The sequence below is a fragment of the Syzygium oleosum genome, unplaced genomic scaffold (assembly GCF_021117445.2).
Source record: "Syzygium oleosum isolate NSW1041296 unplaced genomic scaffold, Sole_v2.1 Sole_v2.16, whole genome shotgun sequence".
NCBI classification, from domain to species: domain Eukaryota; kingdom Viridiplantae; phylum Streptophyta; class Magnoliopsida; order Myrtales; family Myrtaceae; genus Syzygium; species Syzygium oleosum.
Window position 1 is genome coordinate 6,850,370 of NW_026607500.1, and position 17,066 is coordinate 6,867,435.

At 37.4% G+C, this 17,066-nt stretch overlaps 2 pseudogenes; both read left to right on the forward strand.

The window, feature by feature from the left end:
- The first annotated feature begins 257 nt into the window (after nucleotides 1-257).
- Nucleotides 258-6,572, forward strand: LOC115684409 (disease resistance protein L6-like; annotated as a pseudogene).
- A 5,285-nt stretch (nucleotides 6,573-11,857) lies between these two features.
- Nucleotides 11,858-17,066, forward strand: part of LOC115684391 (disease resistance protein L6-like) — a 28,195-nt pseudogene continuing 22,986 nt past the window's right edge.

Here is a 17,066-nt window from a genome sequence, read left to right on the forward strand (position 1 = left end):
GGTTGCCCAGCGCAGACTAGCGTTGATCGGATCTCCAAGCAGGGTCCGGGTGACCCCAGCTTTCCAGTTAGACTGCCCAACACCACCAACAAACCTTCACCGCTGCATCTTTTGTTCTAGCGAACCTGTCTGCAATTTGCTGTGTCGTTGCTGCTTTGGTCCTAACGTTCCTCCTCACCGGTCGCCGTAAAGCTCCTGGTCGCCAGCGCCGATTCTTGGAAACAAATACTTCAAACTAGGTGATTTCTCGAACCGATTCCATTTGAGTATTCGTTGCCTAGTTCGCAATTATTGATTATGTAATTTGATATTGTTCGATTCTAATCTTGATTTATTTGAAATTTTTAAACATCTCCACGTTAGCAAGTTTCCTATTTCGCTAATTTGATCCGGGTTTATGGATTGCATAATTTAAAAAATTTGATAATAATTTTAATTTTTCCTTATACGTAAATTTTTATTCAATTAAAAATCACTTAAACAAATAATCCAACCTAAATGGATATAAAAGTTACTTACACCTAAATTAGTCACAAATCCAGCTTTTTTAGATTTTATGTTTCTTGTTGCTTTTGACTCATAATAGTACAATAAACTAACTCCGAAAAAGCAGCACTTTGTTTTTTACCATTACGATCAGACACTCAATCTTAATGTCAATCAAGTCCCAATTCTTCATTTCTTTTCCTTTTTCTAATCACCTTTCGGAAAAAAGAAAAGTAAGGAAAGAAAAGAAAAAGCGAAAAGATGACACATTCCAATTAAAGGACAATGATATGGTGCACAAGCATAAAAAGGAAAAAAAGCTAGTTTCGAGCTTTATTTTTTATGTTTTACTTTTTGTTTAATTTAATCTTTATTGCTGACACAATTATACATTTTTTCCCTTGAAATATATAATATTTCCACAATTATACCGAATCATACATCTGCAATTTCTTGTGGGGCTTAGGCCATTTCTTAATCCTTCGATCATACATCTGCAATTTCTCTTGATCAATTAATGCCGCAACACGACAGAAATGGAAACTGAGGCTCGCTTACCTAACTGACCATCGCTTGTTGGCCCCTGTTAAAGCATGTCAAATGTTTTGTGATTTGCTTTCAGAATTTTAGCATAGGCAGCTAAGATGAAAAGAAAGAGGAGCTCTTCTCCGGAAACTGGATCCACATGCCATGGCTCATCCGGAACTGAGTACGACGTGTTCTTGAGTTTTCGAGGTCCTGATACTCGCGCTAACTTCACGGATTCCCTCTATCATACCCTGCGAGATAAGGGTATCCATGTTTTCATTGACAAGAAGGGGATTGACGTCGGTGAAGAGATCGGTCCAGAGATTTTCCAGGCCATCGAGAACTCGAAAATATGCATTCCCATCTTCTCCAGAGATTATGCCACCAGTAGCTGGTGCCTCCGCGAGCTGGAACACATGATGCAGCATAGGAAAACCAACGAACTGGATGTTTTGCCCATTTTCTATGATGTGGAACCCTTTGACGTGAAGCTTGAAACCGAAGTGTAGAGGAATGCACTAACTCTGCATAAAAAGGAACGTGGGACTAAGATTGTGCAACGCTGGGAGGAGGCGCTCAAGGAAGTTACTAAAATCAGGGGATGGGACACCAAGAACATAGGGTATGTTAACTCACTCAACTCCATCTTCCCTTTTATCTCTATTTCTATTGTTTGAATGCGGATTTAATTTATAGAGCAAAATTTTTTCTTAGTTTTGGACCAAAAATTGTGATGGATATCGCATGGAATTTTACACTCCATTGTCTCAAGACTCAAGGATTACCTGCTCGACATAAGCATTATAACCTATCGTCCTAGATTGAGCAGAACTAGAGAATCATGTATTTATTCTTCTGTTCGCTTGGTCCAGCATCAATTTCGTAACTTCATGTTATTGTTTGATCTTGCAAGTGAAAAAGTTTGCTACCAATCTTATAATTCACTTGATAATGTTTTGTGTCCTGACACAGCCACGGAGAACTTGCACATTTGATTGCTCGGAAAGTATCAGTTAAGCTTAAGGTGTCTTGTGTGCATATATCCGATCATTTAGTTGGAATGGACGGATCAGTGAATGAAGTAGTAGATTTGCTGAATGTCGAATCTAAGGACGTAAGGCTCATCGGCATTTGGGGAATGGGTGGAATAGGCAAGACAACTCTTGCCAAGGTTGTTTACCACAAACTATCTACTAATTTTGAGAGCTGTAGCTTCATTTCAAATATCCGAGAAGCATCAAAAGGTTCTGGTCTGTCAATTGTGCAGAGGCAATTAGTCTCTGATATCATTGGTGATGTAGGAGTTGAACTTTCTAGCACTGATCATGGGATGAATATGATCAAAGATCGATTCAAAAGAAAGAAAGTTCTTATTTTCCTTGATGATGTAGCTCATACGAGCCAACTTAAGGCATTGGCAGCAAAGAAAGAGTGGTTTGGTTTGGGAAGTAGAATAGTTGTTACAACAAGAGACAGAAATGTTTTTCATGGATTCCAAGATCAATTTGAACATTGTTTGATTTATGAAGCTAAGGAACTCAACAATGTCAAAGCTCTTCAACTTTTTAGCAAGTATGCCTTTAGAAACAACTCTCCTCCAGATGAATTCTTGAGTATATCTAAGAAAGTTACTGCAAAAGCCGGACGGCTTCCTTTGGCTATTGAAGTGATTGGCTCATTTTTATTTGGAAAAATAGAGGTAGCGGTTTGGCAAGATACGTTGCGAAAGATGGAACATTTCCCTCATAATGATGTGAAGGAGAAGTTAATGTTAAGTTACGAGGCGTTAGATCCTCCTCAACAACAAATATTTCTTGATATTGCTTGCTTTCTAGCTGGAAAAGATAAGAGTTATCCATATTACATGTAGGATGACTGTGGATTTTTTCCGAACGAGGGGATTGATGTTCTGCTTTTAATGTCCTTAGTGAAAATCGAAGAAGGGAATATACTATGGATGCATGATCAGCTTAAGGACTTAGGCAGGAGCATTGTGTACCAAGAAAATTGCAAAGACCCAAGAAAGGGTTCTCGGGTGTGGAAGCAGGCAGGTTCGGATATTGTCCATAATAAGCAGGTATAGGTCTAATAAGTGCACCCTTGTCTACTTTTTTTCATTTGCAGATATCTTCCGTGGACTGTTTTCCCTCTATTTCAGACTATATTTGGAACTCCTCACATTGAACTTTCTCTTTCCTCAATTTAGGGAACCGAAACAGTTGCAGCATTCTATAGGAAAGGTTGGCCTTCTAAAGAGTCTGTTTTGACACCAGAAGACTTTATCAAAGTGCCAAATATTAGATATCTCAATATGTTTTGGGTGACCCTCTCTGGAGACTTTGAGGATCTCTTTTCAGAATTGAGATGGCTTTCTTGGAATTATTGTCCAAAAGATTTGCCGGCAACCAACTTTTGCCCAAAAAATCTACTCATCCTTGACCTATCAGGGAGCTCAATAGACGAACATTGGGGTGGTTGGACTCAACTCAAGGTATGTGTGTGCAAATAATGTGGTATAACATGTTATATTTTCTTCCACTCACACGTCACACCAGCTCGTGTCGCATGGGGTTGTAGATCGTCATTTTATTGATCTTTTTTTTTATTAAAGTTTATTGGCTTAATTCATAGAACAAATCTTGGTCTTGAAGAAGGATTATGACACCAATCCCTCGTTCCATAGCTGAACTAGTTTTAAACCACTACTGTTGAGTTTTCACTAAAAGTATATTGACTCAAAACAATTACTTTACATTTAAGTCACAACACACTATGGTCAACGGGAAGAATGTTACATATGATATTATTACTTCATTCTTTCAATAGTGTATTCATAGATATTTTGTTGTGTTTATGGAGAGAATGTAACCTGTGTAGATCTTTCAAGATTGCGTTTTCTATTTTTATTGAATGAAACGATTAATTTACGAGAAAAAAGATGATAAGATTTGGTGGTTTGATCATTTGTGGCAAATCTTTTCCTGATGGCTTTCTTCAATTCAAATTGATTGTAGCTGCATGATTAAAGGGCATTGTAATAAGGACATTCCATGTTACTAGTAACTCCATTTTTGGGAAATGACTTATTTAGATATTCATACAAGTGATTTCTAGAATTGTTAAATCATCTAATGGAATAATTGTTGTCTCTTGATATCTATAGACTCACATTACTTTTATAGAACATTATATGAACATTCGTGTTGTTTTGAGTTCCCTAATCAAGCCAATAAGTTGTCACTACTAGATGTTTAAATTAAGTTAAACATAAGTGGTGAATAAGACTATTTGTACTATACATAGGATGCTAGTAAAATAGAACATGCAAACTGACTTGTTTAGTGCATCAAAAGTATAAAAAGATATTATACTCTTCAAAGGTTATGTGAGCGCTAATACCACCCTTATCTTAATGTACGAAACAAAAAGCAAAAAATAAAAAATAGTAAACTGCAAATATAGATTAGTTGATAGTCAGAAGACATGTAATATTATTTTCTATATTGATGTTTTGATGATGCATTTACATAGGAAAGTCATAAGTACTATTGTCGGGGACAATATCGGTAATCCCATGATGAAGTTGAAAATGGATGTCGTAATTTATAAGAGAGATGTTGATTACATTCTTTTATCTTTTTATTATTCGATATAGGGGTACTTTGAAAATAGATCCATTTTCTTTTCTTTGTTGTTGGGGACAATATTAAAAGGAATGAAAAAAGTGTGATAGAGAGTGGTTTTGGCTTAAGTTATAAAGGAGTGGATATGCACAGAGCATTTATAAAGTTACTTAGGTGGAATGCTTCCTTAGTCTATATATTTGCTTATGTCCTGCAAAACTTCTATAAATTAAACTCGTTGGATATACATTATCATTTGATAGGTGGCTACAAGATTGAAGGTCCTTGATCTGTCACGTTGCTGCAAGTTAAGCATAACTCCTGACCTCTCTGCATATATATCCTTAGAAATATTAATTCTAAAGGAATGTAAAAGTTTGCTTAGGATTGATGGATCCATTGGTCATCTGAGACGTCTGAAGCACTTGAATCTAAATGGATGTTCTCAGCTCCAAGTGCTACCTAATGATTTGGGTTCTTTGGAAGCATGTACTGAGTTGCTCATAAAGAATTATGATTTTTATGGAAGCATTAGCCAAGTCCCAAGCTCAATCGGAGCACTCGTAAATCTTGAACACTTGGTCATTTGTGGAGCCGTCAAGCTAACGACGCTTCCTGACTCGATTGGATTGCTGAAAGGTTTAGCTGAGTTGGATGTCTCGACAACATGCATTGCAGAGTTGCCAAATGCTATTGTCAATCTAAAGAGCTTGAAAGTGTTGAAGATGAGCAGAAGTCTCATACAAAAATTACCCGAGGCAATCGGGATGTTAGAGAAACTTGAGGAGATTTATGGAGAGGATTGCGATTGCCTAGAGATGATTCCTAGTGATATCGTGAGACTACCTTTTTTGAAGATTTTGAAGTTAACAAAAACTAGGGTGCATTATGTACCAGAGCTTCCCAAGAGTTTGGTAAGTCTATGTCTGTCCTCAAGTGCCTCAGAAAAAGCTCCAGAGATCTCCAACCTCGTGAGTTTAAGAAATCTGGATTTATGTTTTCACGGCCCCCTCGCTTTTCCAGCACTGAAAGCTTACAGCCGCATCGCTTTTCTAGAAGTGAAAACTTACAGCCCATGGTGTAAGTTGAAACTTCCAAGTATCACCAGCATAAGCTCATATATGGGTTGCTTTTGTTGTCTAAAAGAACTTGAGCTCAACGGCTGCAAGAACCTGCGCCACATTAGACAGCTTCCCTCTAGTTTGAGGAAACTTATGGTTAGAGATTGCAAACTTCTTAAAGTTTTTGACCTCTCCAATCTGGAGAGTTTGTTGGAGCTAACCCTCATCAAAATTAATATTCTAGACCTTAAAGGTTTAACATCGTTGCAACGCTTGAGCGTGTGGGGGTGCCGGCCAAGCAAGTTCCATGGGCTCGAAATACTGGAGAATCTACGACTCTTGCACGCTGTGGACTGTGGCTCTCTGCAGTCATTGCCCATCTTATCCAACTTAAAAAATCTCAAGGTCTTTAAACTATGGGACTGTCCGAAACTAGTTGAGATTGAAGGTCTTGACAAACTGGAATCACTAGAAACTCTTTCGATTAGTGGTTGCTCCCTTCAGACATTGCCCGACTTATCCAACTTTAAAAATCTCAAGGACTTAGAACTATGGCGCTGTCCGAAACTGGTTGAGATTGAAGGTCTTGACAAACTAGAATCGCTAGAAGCTCTTGCGATCAGATGTTGCTCTTCCTTGCGAAGCTTACCTGATCTATCCCACTTGAAGAAGTTGAAGAAAAAACGGTGGGATGCTTTACCTGTTCTCCCACAGGAGCACTTGAAAAAGCTTGTAAGATCAGTAAATCCTGAATTTTTTAGGCTTGAAGGAATTTGTCATGAAAATGTTAGGGACTCATTTTACGATGATTGTTAGATACCTGATTTTTGATCGACATTTCAAGCAAAATCGACCATTCAGGTAGTTTATATTAAATGTATGAATAAATGAAACCAAATGAAGATATATACAAAAATTAATAATTCGGTCCCTGTCCAAATTGGTGGAGGAACCAATTTTTCCTCTAGATCTCTTTTTCCATCGCCTTGAATTCACCGTTCGACTACCGTCCGCCACCGTCAACCTGCATACCCAGCCACTTTGAGCTCAACGACAACCATACGAGGAAACAAAGCATCATACATGCACACCGGATGCATAACAATCCTCTCTCGAGGAGAGATTTGTGGACTCGAATCGCAATTTTTGACTGTCTTTAAGCTTATTCAGATGGCTGTCACTAACGCCGTGGGCCATTTCACCATCGCACTGAGCTTATTTTGTTCGACCCTATCTTCAGATCAAAGAGTCCGGAGGATCTAATTCGTGTTCGATTCTCCACTACCAGATCCGATCTTCACCGAGAAAACTTCTAGAAGTTCCTTGACGGATTTGGTCCTCAATGGTTGCTTAGATTCGCTTCACTGATAAGGTAAAGTGCACGCTCTGTTTCCTTAGAAACAGAGACCTTGAATTCCCGAATTTGATTATATAAGAACTGAACTTTGTTCGAGGCTATTCCAATGATTGCGTACGTGTTTCAAGTTTTATATGATGCTTTGGATGTAGTTTTACTCGATAAGATTTACATTCGGACTGCTTACTTGGAGTGCTTGTTAGGTGTTTGAGTAATTGTCTGAATGAAGTCCATACTTGTGTGTATGCTATTTTTGTTCCTGTTATACGTTTCACTAGCTTCTTTGTTGCATATAAGTTCATATGATTTAGTTCTCTGAATAAATCAAAAGTGTGTGAGCTCGCAACCTTTGTGCGACCAATTGAGTTAGAGAGCTTATTCTCGTTAGATTGAAATCATTGTTTGCTGGCTTCACACCGATTGTTCTTGGTCATGGTACTAGATCCCTTGTCGACATTGGAATGGCCTTTGCTCAATGGAAGTCTTGTTAAAAATTAAGAATTAGCTCACTCTCTATGTTGATGTAACGTTCATTTCTGAAGCATGAACAAAGAAAAAGAGCAGTGACTTGTTTAATGTCCGACCTTATGTGTGTTTAAGCAAATAGATGAGAAATTTTTGGGTGAATTGAATGAATTTGAAGGTGAGAATAAGAGAGTACATGAAACGAAATTTAAAGAAGCAGCAATCATAAATTAGTTGTGATGGGGGAGGGGGATTAAGATAGAACGAAGAAGAAGATAAAGAAAGTGATGGCTGGCTGTGAATTTCGTATTTTATGCTCTCAAGATGTCTGTCGATTAACTTTCCGGCTTAGTGCTTCAAACTGCGTGCTCGCCATATGTTTGACATTTTGCCTCAATAGAGTTAGTGTTGATTTACCTTCATTATTGATCAATCTAAGAGTGTATTAGTGCAATTGGCCAGTTGTGCTCAAAGGCCTACATTCCGAGGACCTCCTGTTTAGCTTGTTTGGACTCTTTTTGCTGTAAATCCCTTTGTGGCTGAGAACCTCCTGACACTACACGACCTAACTTACCTTGTATATCTCGGATTTAACTGCATAGCTTTAGTTTTTGCGATAGATGCTTGACCATGCCTTTTGTTGGTGTTCGATTTATTGCATGAATCACTTCAAGATTAGAAAAAACGTAGAATGATATCATGTCATTTTCTCATAGAAGGATCGTATTTTGTGGGCTGCAATTTGTTGAATCAAGATGATCTTTTGTTGTCCGTAATTCTTATTGATCTATTGTGACTTCAGTTTGGTTCAAAAGTTGTGTCTTGAGATTGTGGTAATTTTGCCATTACGTGATATCATAATGACTATACTGGCAAGGTCGTGGAGGGCCTCGCCCATGGCTGGCGAAGCCGCAACACTCTCACCCTCACCAAGTGAGGGTCGCCAGCCCTCTCCTGTGGCCGCTGAGGTTTGGTTGGCGACATCGCCGTCCTAGGGTTAAAAAAATAAAGAAAAGAAGAAAATAATTATAAAAAATTATCCACGTCAACGTCGGCCGTATCATATAGGACGGCCGACATCTTGTCAGTGATTTTCGGCCAAAATTGGCCTGATGGATTCAATTGTCAAAACTTGAAATGATTTCGGACTCAAATGACACAATTAAAAAATTTAGAACTGAATTGGCAAAAGTGCAATAAGTTTAGGACTTTTTGGGTAATTTTCTCCAAAATTATCTTTACCAATACATCTATATCTACCATAGTATATTTCTTTGAAGATTTCATACGCCATACTTCAAATTTGACATACGGCACCACGTATTTTTTTTTTTTGGGGTTCCAATGCGATAGAAATGTGGAAAAGGTACATGAAAAACGAAACACACAATTAAGTTGCCAATAACTATAAAGCAAATAAAATCTATTAATTAATAATAGAATAACTGAAACAGTTATGTTAAACTTGATCTTAAAACGGCAAATTTAGGAATTAGGATTGAGTATAAGTTGACAATCTCTTTTTCTGGAGTTCAAGGGAAATATTACTAGTAGGTCCAATACATAGTGACCCTAAATCGCATAAGGTGAAACTCGCTACCTAACAATGCTCAAAGATTGGACCCAAAAAAAAAATTTCCTCAAAGAAGATAGCCGAAAGACCAGATTATATGCATAATCAATTATTATGTAACTCTAATAATTTAGAAAAATCTAAGCTTATCAAACTCCAAGTACCGTAGAAACAATATAAAAATTCAACCATAAACAAAGAAGCACTATTATTACTTAGTGTTCAACTTAGGAGGGAATATGAGTTTTTAATTGGGAACAAACAGTTATCCAGTTCGTAGTCTAATAGAAACATAACACTAACATTGGCATGCTATATATATTTGGTCAATATTAATGAATAAACTAATTCATAAATGTTTAAAAGTATGCATTTCTTTTTAATTAATTAAATTTTGTCTAACTGCAATATGCGCTGCACAATGTGCTGATGTTGGCATTACAAGATGGCTAGTCAATACATAAAGCTTGCATAGTTTAGATATGATCCTCTGCACACTTAAATAAACTTATTAAATACTTGGAAGTTTTGCTATCATCAAAATACTTTAGGTATTGACTTAGTAAATGGGTGGTTTCTTGATTAGGTAGCATAATAGTATAACATAATATGGTAAAGTTATCAATATAATTTTTTTAGCTAGGCGATTAGGACTAACTGATGCTTTAATGGTATCGTTGCTTGAGTTGGATGCGACCATTAGAAGCTAAAGTTAATGACTCTGAATATCAAGCAATTACGTGAGAGTTTTTTTTTTTTTGATAACCCAGGAACCCCTCGCACGGCCGACAGCCGGAGGGGTAAACCTGGGGTGACGCTAGCGCAAGACCCATCACCACGGCGCCACACTTAAGAATCCCTAACGACTACGCTGGGGTTCGAACTCCGATCCCTTCGTGGGGGGACAAGAGCACAAGCCAACGCAGCTGCTGCGGGCGGTGGTACGTGAGAGTTTTTTTTTTTTATAATCAAGGTGTTCGCGCGGCCGGCGAGCTAGGGCTCAAACCAGCGGTGATGCCCGACTAGTCCTCGAGGGGGGCTAGCGCAGCATCCCACCGCCATGACCCCCCACTTAAATCACCGATGGGCGAGTTTGAACCCAGGACTTCTCGTGAAAGGAACTGAGCGCAAACCAACGCGGCCACCGATGGGTGGTGGTACGTGAGAGTTTTCATGTTTCTACAATTCAAAAAAATCATACCAACTTGAATAGATGTGTGCTCATTGAAGTGTTGTCCAACGAGAAAGAGAAATTGATTGAGGATATTGGATTAAGCGCAATCGTCTACAATTGTTGCTGGTTAAATGCGTTGTCTTGATTTCCTTTTTACGAAGAACACATGGAACAGATAATCAGTAGAAGACAAAAAGTGCACCAGCTCACAACTCTACACAACCTTAATGAAGTTTCATATCACATGAAAAATTTTCTCACAATAATTCCTCTTGATAAGTAGAGTGATAAAACTTACTAATACTATTTCCTTTCCTCTACGATTTTCCCAGCCCTCTTCATTTCCTTTCCTTTGTTTTGCTATGTTATGTATATGTCACGTATGTATTCCAAGTTTTTAAAGAACAGTTGATTCCAGATTTCCAAGAAAGGTAATGGAAACTCGATAATGGATGAGAAAAAGTAAGATCGTTTGTAATTACTTTCATGATATATGTCGCATATGTATTCCAAATTTTTAAAGAACAATTGATTCTAGATTTTCAAGAAAGGTCATGAAAACATGAAAATGGATGAGAAAAAGTAACTTCGTTTGTAGTTATTTTCATGACGGATCTTTGACTTTTTCTTTTTGTTGTGGGCTGGGAAAGGAGTGTTACTCTTTTCCACTTCACACGGTAGCCAACCCTGGTGATTATATTTTGAGCGTCCTTGTTGGAAAGCTCCAAGTGGGCTCTAAGAAATTAGTTATCAATGTATATTTATTTTTTGTTTAAAATACTAACTTCTCTTATCATTGATCGAAAATCTCTTAAGTGTTGATAAATTTAAGGTGTAGTAAAGAAAAGGTGAACGAAAATCGGTAAAAAAAAAGAAAATTTATTAATTAAAAAAAACTTGATAAGTAACTCAAATAAGAGTTGGTAACTACAAACTATTTGATAATTTAAACATAGAAAAACTAGCAAGTTACTCTAATTAAATATGGTAATTTAAAAAAAAGTTGGTAATTCTAAGGCATTGCTAAGAAATGCAAATAGAAGTTTTTAGACAACAAGAAAAGTTAAATATAAAAAAACTAAATAAATTGTCGGTAAATAACTTAAATGAGAGTTGAGAACCCAATACTAAGTAATAACATTATGGGAGATAAGTTGGTGAATCACGTTAACTAAGGCTGGTAATCTTTAAATAGAATTCGTAAATATAATGGCTTCCAACCAATACAAATAATCAGATTGCAAATTTGAGTCGTTAAATCCCATCGTAACAAAACCTTACCCTTGAATTGGGTCTCTTAGCCCCCCTTATATTTTCGAATTTGCTGTGCTCTAAAGCAAATTTCATGTATTGTCAAACTACTTCCTAATGAGAATTCTAAAGCTTTTCAGATTAAAAAAAACCAATACAAATAAAAATTAATAACCCAAATAAATAAGAGTTGCTTATGCAAAAGTAATCAATAATTTAATACGATAAAAGTCGGTAAATTATTCTAAATTTAAGTTGATAATCCATACAACAGTTACTACAGGGATCACTACATTAGAGATACGTAGGTGGTGAGATAGATTTCCCCTAAGAACCTTGGTTATGATGTTTTCAATCAACATAAGATTTATCATGGAAATCTTCGACATAAGATTGGGTGGTGAGATGCATTGACTACCCCAAATCCGCAGCAACCATGTTACAATCTCTCTTGTAACGGGGCTATCTTCAGATGTTGGAAAACATGTCAAACGGGCTTGGGCTTGGGCTTTAGTGATAAGAGCAACCACCTCCCCCAACTTGCTTGATCTGCGCCTCCGTATATCTCCCGCACCAGATCTAACTGATCTGTTTCAAGCTCCTAGCTTCAGTTCGGCTTTTTCTGCTTCGAAGTACTTCAGGGTTTCAACAATGGCTGCTGCTTCTGCTTGTAATGCCGAGGCCGCTCTCACCGATCGAGCAAAGCCATCAGTCAAGAAGCCGTAGCTGTCGCGGCCACATACGCAAGCAATGGCTCCTTCCCCTGTTTCTTGTACGAAAGATCCATCAACGTTCATCTCGGGCACGTCGCGGGATGGGGGTTTCCGACATTGGGGTAAGTCCATCAGCTGCTGTGATTTCGCCTGCGTTTTGTTTACGCCTTCTTCTGAGATTATGATTCATCGCCAGAGCCGAGTTCGATGAGTTGCTGGGGGTTCGGACTTTGAGCTCTGAACACGAGGTTGTTCCGTGCCTTCCAGATCTGCCATGGCAACAGAGCAAGGAGCTCGAAAGTAACTGAGGTGTGGTTGACTTTACTTCCTCCAAATTATGTCAACTCGTGGGGCTTAGGCCTTTTCTTAATCCTTCAATCGTATCTTTACCACTTCTCTCGATGGATGCTGCAACACAATGGAAATGGAAATGGAAACCGAGCCTCACTTTCCTACCTGACCATCGCTTGTCGACCCCTGTTCCAAACGGAGTTCTTGCAACTTACTTGAATTGCATAACACTGCGTTTTCCAATCATCCAAGTCTTGTAAAATCACTTTAAAATGGGTGTGGTTTTACACGTACATTGACTAGAAAAGCATGTCAAATCTTTTGTGATTTGCTTTCGGAATTTTAGCAGATGCTACTAAGATGGAAAGAAACAGGAGCTCTTTTTGGGAAACTGGATCCACAAGCCATGGCTCATCAGGAGCTGAGTTTGACGTGTTCTTGAGTTTTCGAGGACCGGATACTCGCGCGAACTTCACAGATTCCCTCTATCATGCCCTGCTAGATAAGGGTATCCAGGTTTTCATAGACAAGAAAGGAATTAATGTCGGTGAAGAGATCGGCCCAGAGATTTTCCAGGCCATCGATGACTCGAAAATCTGCATTCCCATCTCCTCTAGGGGCTACGCATCCAGTGAATGGTGCTTGCGCGAGGTGGAACACATGATGGAGCTTAGGAAAACCAACGATCAAGAGGTTTTGCCCATTTTCTATGACGTGAAACCCTCTGACGTGATGCTTGAAACCGAAGTGTATAAGGATGTGTTAACTCTGCATGAAGAAAAACACGGGACTGAGATTGTGCAGCTTGGGCAGAGGCACTCAAGGAGGTTGCTAGAGTCAAGGGATGGGACACAAAGAACCAAGGGTAAATTAACACACTGAACTCTGTCTTCTTGTTTCTTCTCCGTTTATTTTGCTTGATTATTGATTGTATTCTGAAGAGCATAATTTTTTCTTTGTTTTAGACCATAACTAACTTGATTATGTTGTGTGTGCTAACACAGCCACAAAGAACTCGCACGATTGATTGCTCAGAAAGTATTGGTTAAGCTTAAGGTGTCTTATGTTCATATATCTGATAATCTAGTTGGAATGGATGAATCAGTGGACGAAGTAGTAGATTTGCTGAATGTCAAATCTAAGGACAGAAGACTCATTGGAATTTGCGGAATGGGTGGAATAGGCAAGACAACTCTTGCCAAGGTTATTTACCAAAAACTTTTTACTAATTTTATAAGTTGCAATTTCATTTCAAATATCCGAGAAGCATCAAAAAGTCTTGGTCTGTCAAATTTGCAAATGCAACTAGTCTTTGATATCCTTGGCAATGTAGGAGTTGAACTTTCTAGCGTCGATCATGGGATAAATATGATCAAAGATAGATTCAAGATGAAGAAAGTTCTTATTGTCCTTGATGATGTAGATCATAGGAGCCAACTTATGGCATTAGCAGCAAAGACAGAATGGTTTGGTTTGGGAAGTAGAATAGTTGTTACAACAAGAGATAAAAGTGTTTTAACTGGATTCCAAGATCAGTTTGAACATTGTTTGATTTATGAAGCTAAGGGACTCAAGGATCTCGAAGCTCTTAAACTCTTTAGCAAGCATGCCTTTAGAAGCAACTCTCCTCCAAATGCATTTTTGAGTCTGTCTCAAAAAGTTACTTCAAAATCGGAGGGCTTCCATTGGCTATTGAAGTGATGGTCTAATTATTATACGGGAAAAACAAAGCAGTGTGGCAAGATATAGTCAAAAAGATGGAACATTACCCTCATAAGGATGAGAAGGAAAAGTTAATGTTGAGTTATGAGGTGTTAAATCATCGGCAACGACAAATATTTCTTGATGTTGCTTGCTTTCTAGCTGGAGAAAAAAAGAGTTATGCAGATTACATGTGGTATGACTGGATTTTTTCTGAATGAGGGGGTTGAAGTTCTACTTTTGATGTCCTTGGTAAAAATTGCAGAAAACAATCAACTGTGGATGCATGATCAGGTCAAAGATTTAGGCAAGAGCATTGTCTACCAAGAAAATTGTAAAGATTCAGGACAATGTTCACGGGTGTGGAATCATGAAGAAGCTCTTGATATGATCAAGAGAAAGAAGGTATAAGACCAAGTGCACCCTCCTCTGCTTTGTCATTGCAGAAATCTTCCTTGGATTGTTTTCCCTTCATTTCAAACATTATTTGGAACTCACATTTAACTGACTCTTTCCTCATTTTAGGGAACCGAAATTGTTGTTGCGATCAGTATGAACTTTGGCAGGTCTAGACCAGCCATTGTTTTGACATCAGATGAATTTATGAAAGTGCCAAGTATTAGATTTCTTGAAATGGCTGGTGGGAACCTCTCTGGAGACTTTGAGGATCTCTTTTCAGAATTGAGATGGCTTTCTTGGAAGAATGGTCCTTCCATGCTGAGTGCGACCAACTTTTGCCCAAAAAATCCACTCATCCTTGACCTATCGAGGAGCCGAATAGACGAACTTTGGGGTGGTTGGACTCAACTCAAGGTATGTGCAAATGATTAAATATAACATGCTATATTTTCTTGCAGTCACACCAGGTCTTGTGTCTCATGGGGTTGTAGATTGTTATTTTATTGCTCTTTTTTCAATTAAATTTTGTTGCCTTAATTCAAACAAACCTTGGTCTTTAAGAATGCCTATGACACCAATCCCTCATTCCATAGGTTTGAAACACAACTGTTGAGTTTTCATTAAAAGTATGTCGAATCAAGCAATGACTTTAGATAGATGTCAAAGATGTGATTGAAGACATAATGCTACTTGCATATCCATGTTATTCACACTTTGGTTGAAGGAAAGAATGTTACCCTCGATCACTTTTATCTCATTCTTTTGATATTGCATTCACAGACATTACGTTGTGTAGATGGAGAACATGTGTAGATTTTTCAAGATAGCTTTTTTTCATTTTTATCGAATCAAACAATTAGCTTACCAAAAATAAAAATTAAAAATTAAGATTTGGTTGTTGGTCGTTAATCCGCATTGCATTTATAGTTTTAGATTGATACTATGTTACTGCTGTTTTTGTTATTTTGGCAAATCTTTTCCTGATGACTTTCTTCATTTCAAATTGATTGTAGCTGCATGAGTAAAGGGTATTGTAATGTGTACATTTTGTATTACTAGAAACTACATTTTGGTTATCACAATCAATAAAGGAAATGACTTGATTAGATATTCATACATATTTCGTAATTTCTGTAATTTATAGGATTGTAAATCGTGTAATGGAATATGTCATCTCTTAATATATGTTGACTTACATTACTTTTTAAAGAACATTATATGAACATTCACGATATTTTGAGTTCCCTAATCACGCCAATAAGTTGTCATTAATAATAATTATTTAAATTGAGTGAAATATAAGTGGTAAAGAAGACTATCTATACTATATGTAGGATGCGCTGCCGAAGAAAAACCAAACGACAGATTTATTTAGTACATCAATACTAATATCGTACTCTTCAAAAGGTTATGTGGAAGCTAATAACGCCCTTGTCTTAATGAATGAAACAAAAAAAATAAAAATAAAATAGTAAACTGCAACTATAGATTAGTTGATACTTAGAAGACATGTAAGATTATTTTCCACATTAATTTTTTTTTTTATGATACATTTACATAGGCAGAGCCGCAAAATTTGGAATCATAAGTACTAGTGTCGGGAACAAAATCGGTAATTCCATGATGAAGTTGAAAAGAGATGTTATAATTTATAGGAGATGTGGTGTTACATTCTTTTGTCTTTTTATTATTGCATACCCGGGTAATTTGAAAATAGATCTATTTTCTTTTATTTGTTACTGGGGACAGTACTGAAGGAAATTTAAAAAATTGAGACAAGAGTGATATTGGCTTAAATTATAGAGGAATGCATATACACAGAGTATTTATAAAGTTACTTTGGTGGAATGCTTCCTTAGTGGATATATTTGTTTTAATCTTACATAACTTCTATAAATCAAACTCATTTAATATACATAATGATTTGACAGGTGGCTACGAGATTGAAGGTCCTTAATCTGTCAAAGTGCCCCAGGTTAAAGAAAACTCCTGACCTCTCTGCATATTTTTCCTCGGAAATATTAATTCTAGAAGAGTGCAGGAACCTGTTAAGGATTGATAGATCTATTGGTCATCTGAGACATTTGACGCACTTAAATTTAAATAGTTGTACTCGTCTCCAAGTGCTTCTTGTTGAATTAGGTTCTTTGAAAGCTTTAACTGAGCTACTCATACGTTACTATAATTTCTTTGGAAGCATTAGTCAAGTCCCGAGATCAATTGGAACACTCAATAAAACTTGAGTGCTTGGCCATTTGTGGAGTTCCTGAGCTAACAACACTTCCCGACTCTATCGGAATGCTGCAATCTTTGGCTGAGTTGGATATCTCAAGCACAGGCATGAGAGAGTTGCCAAATATCATTGTCAATCTAAAGAGCTTGAAAGTGTTGAAGATGAATAGAAGTCACATGTTGAAGAAACTTGAAGAGATCTATGGAGAGTA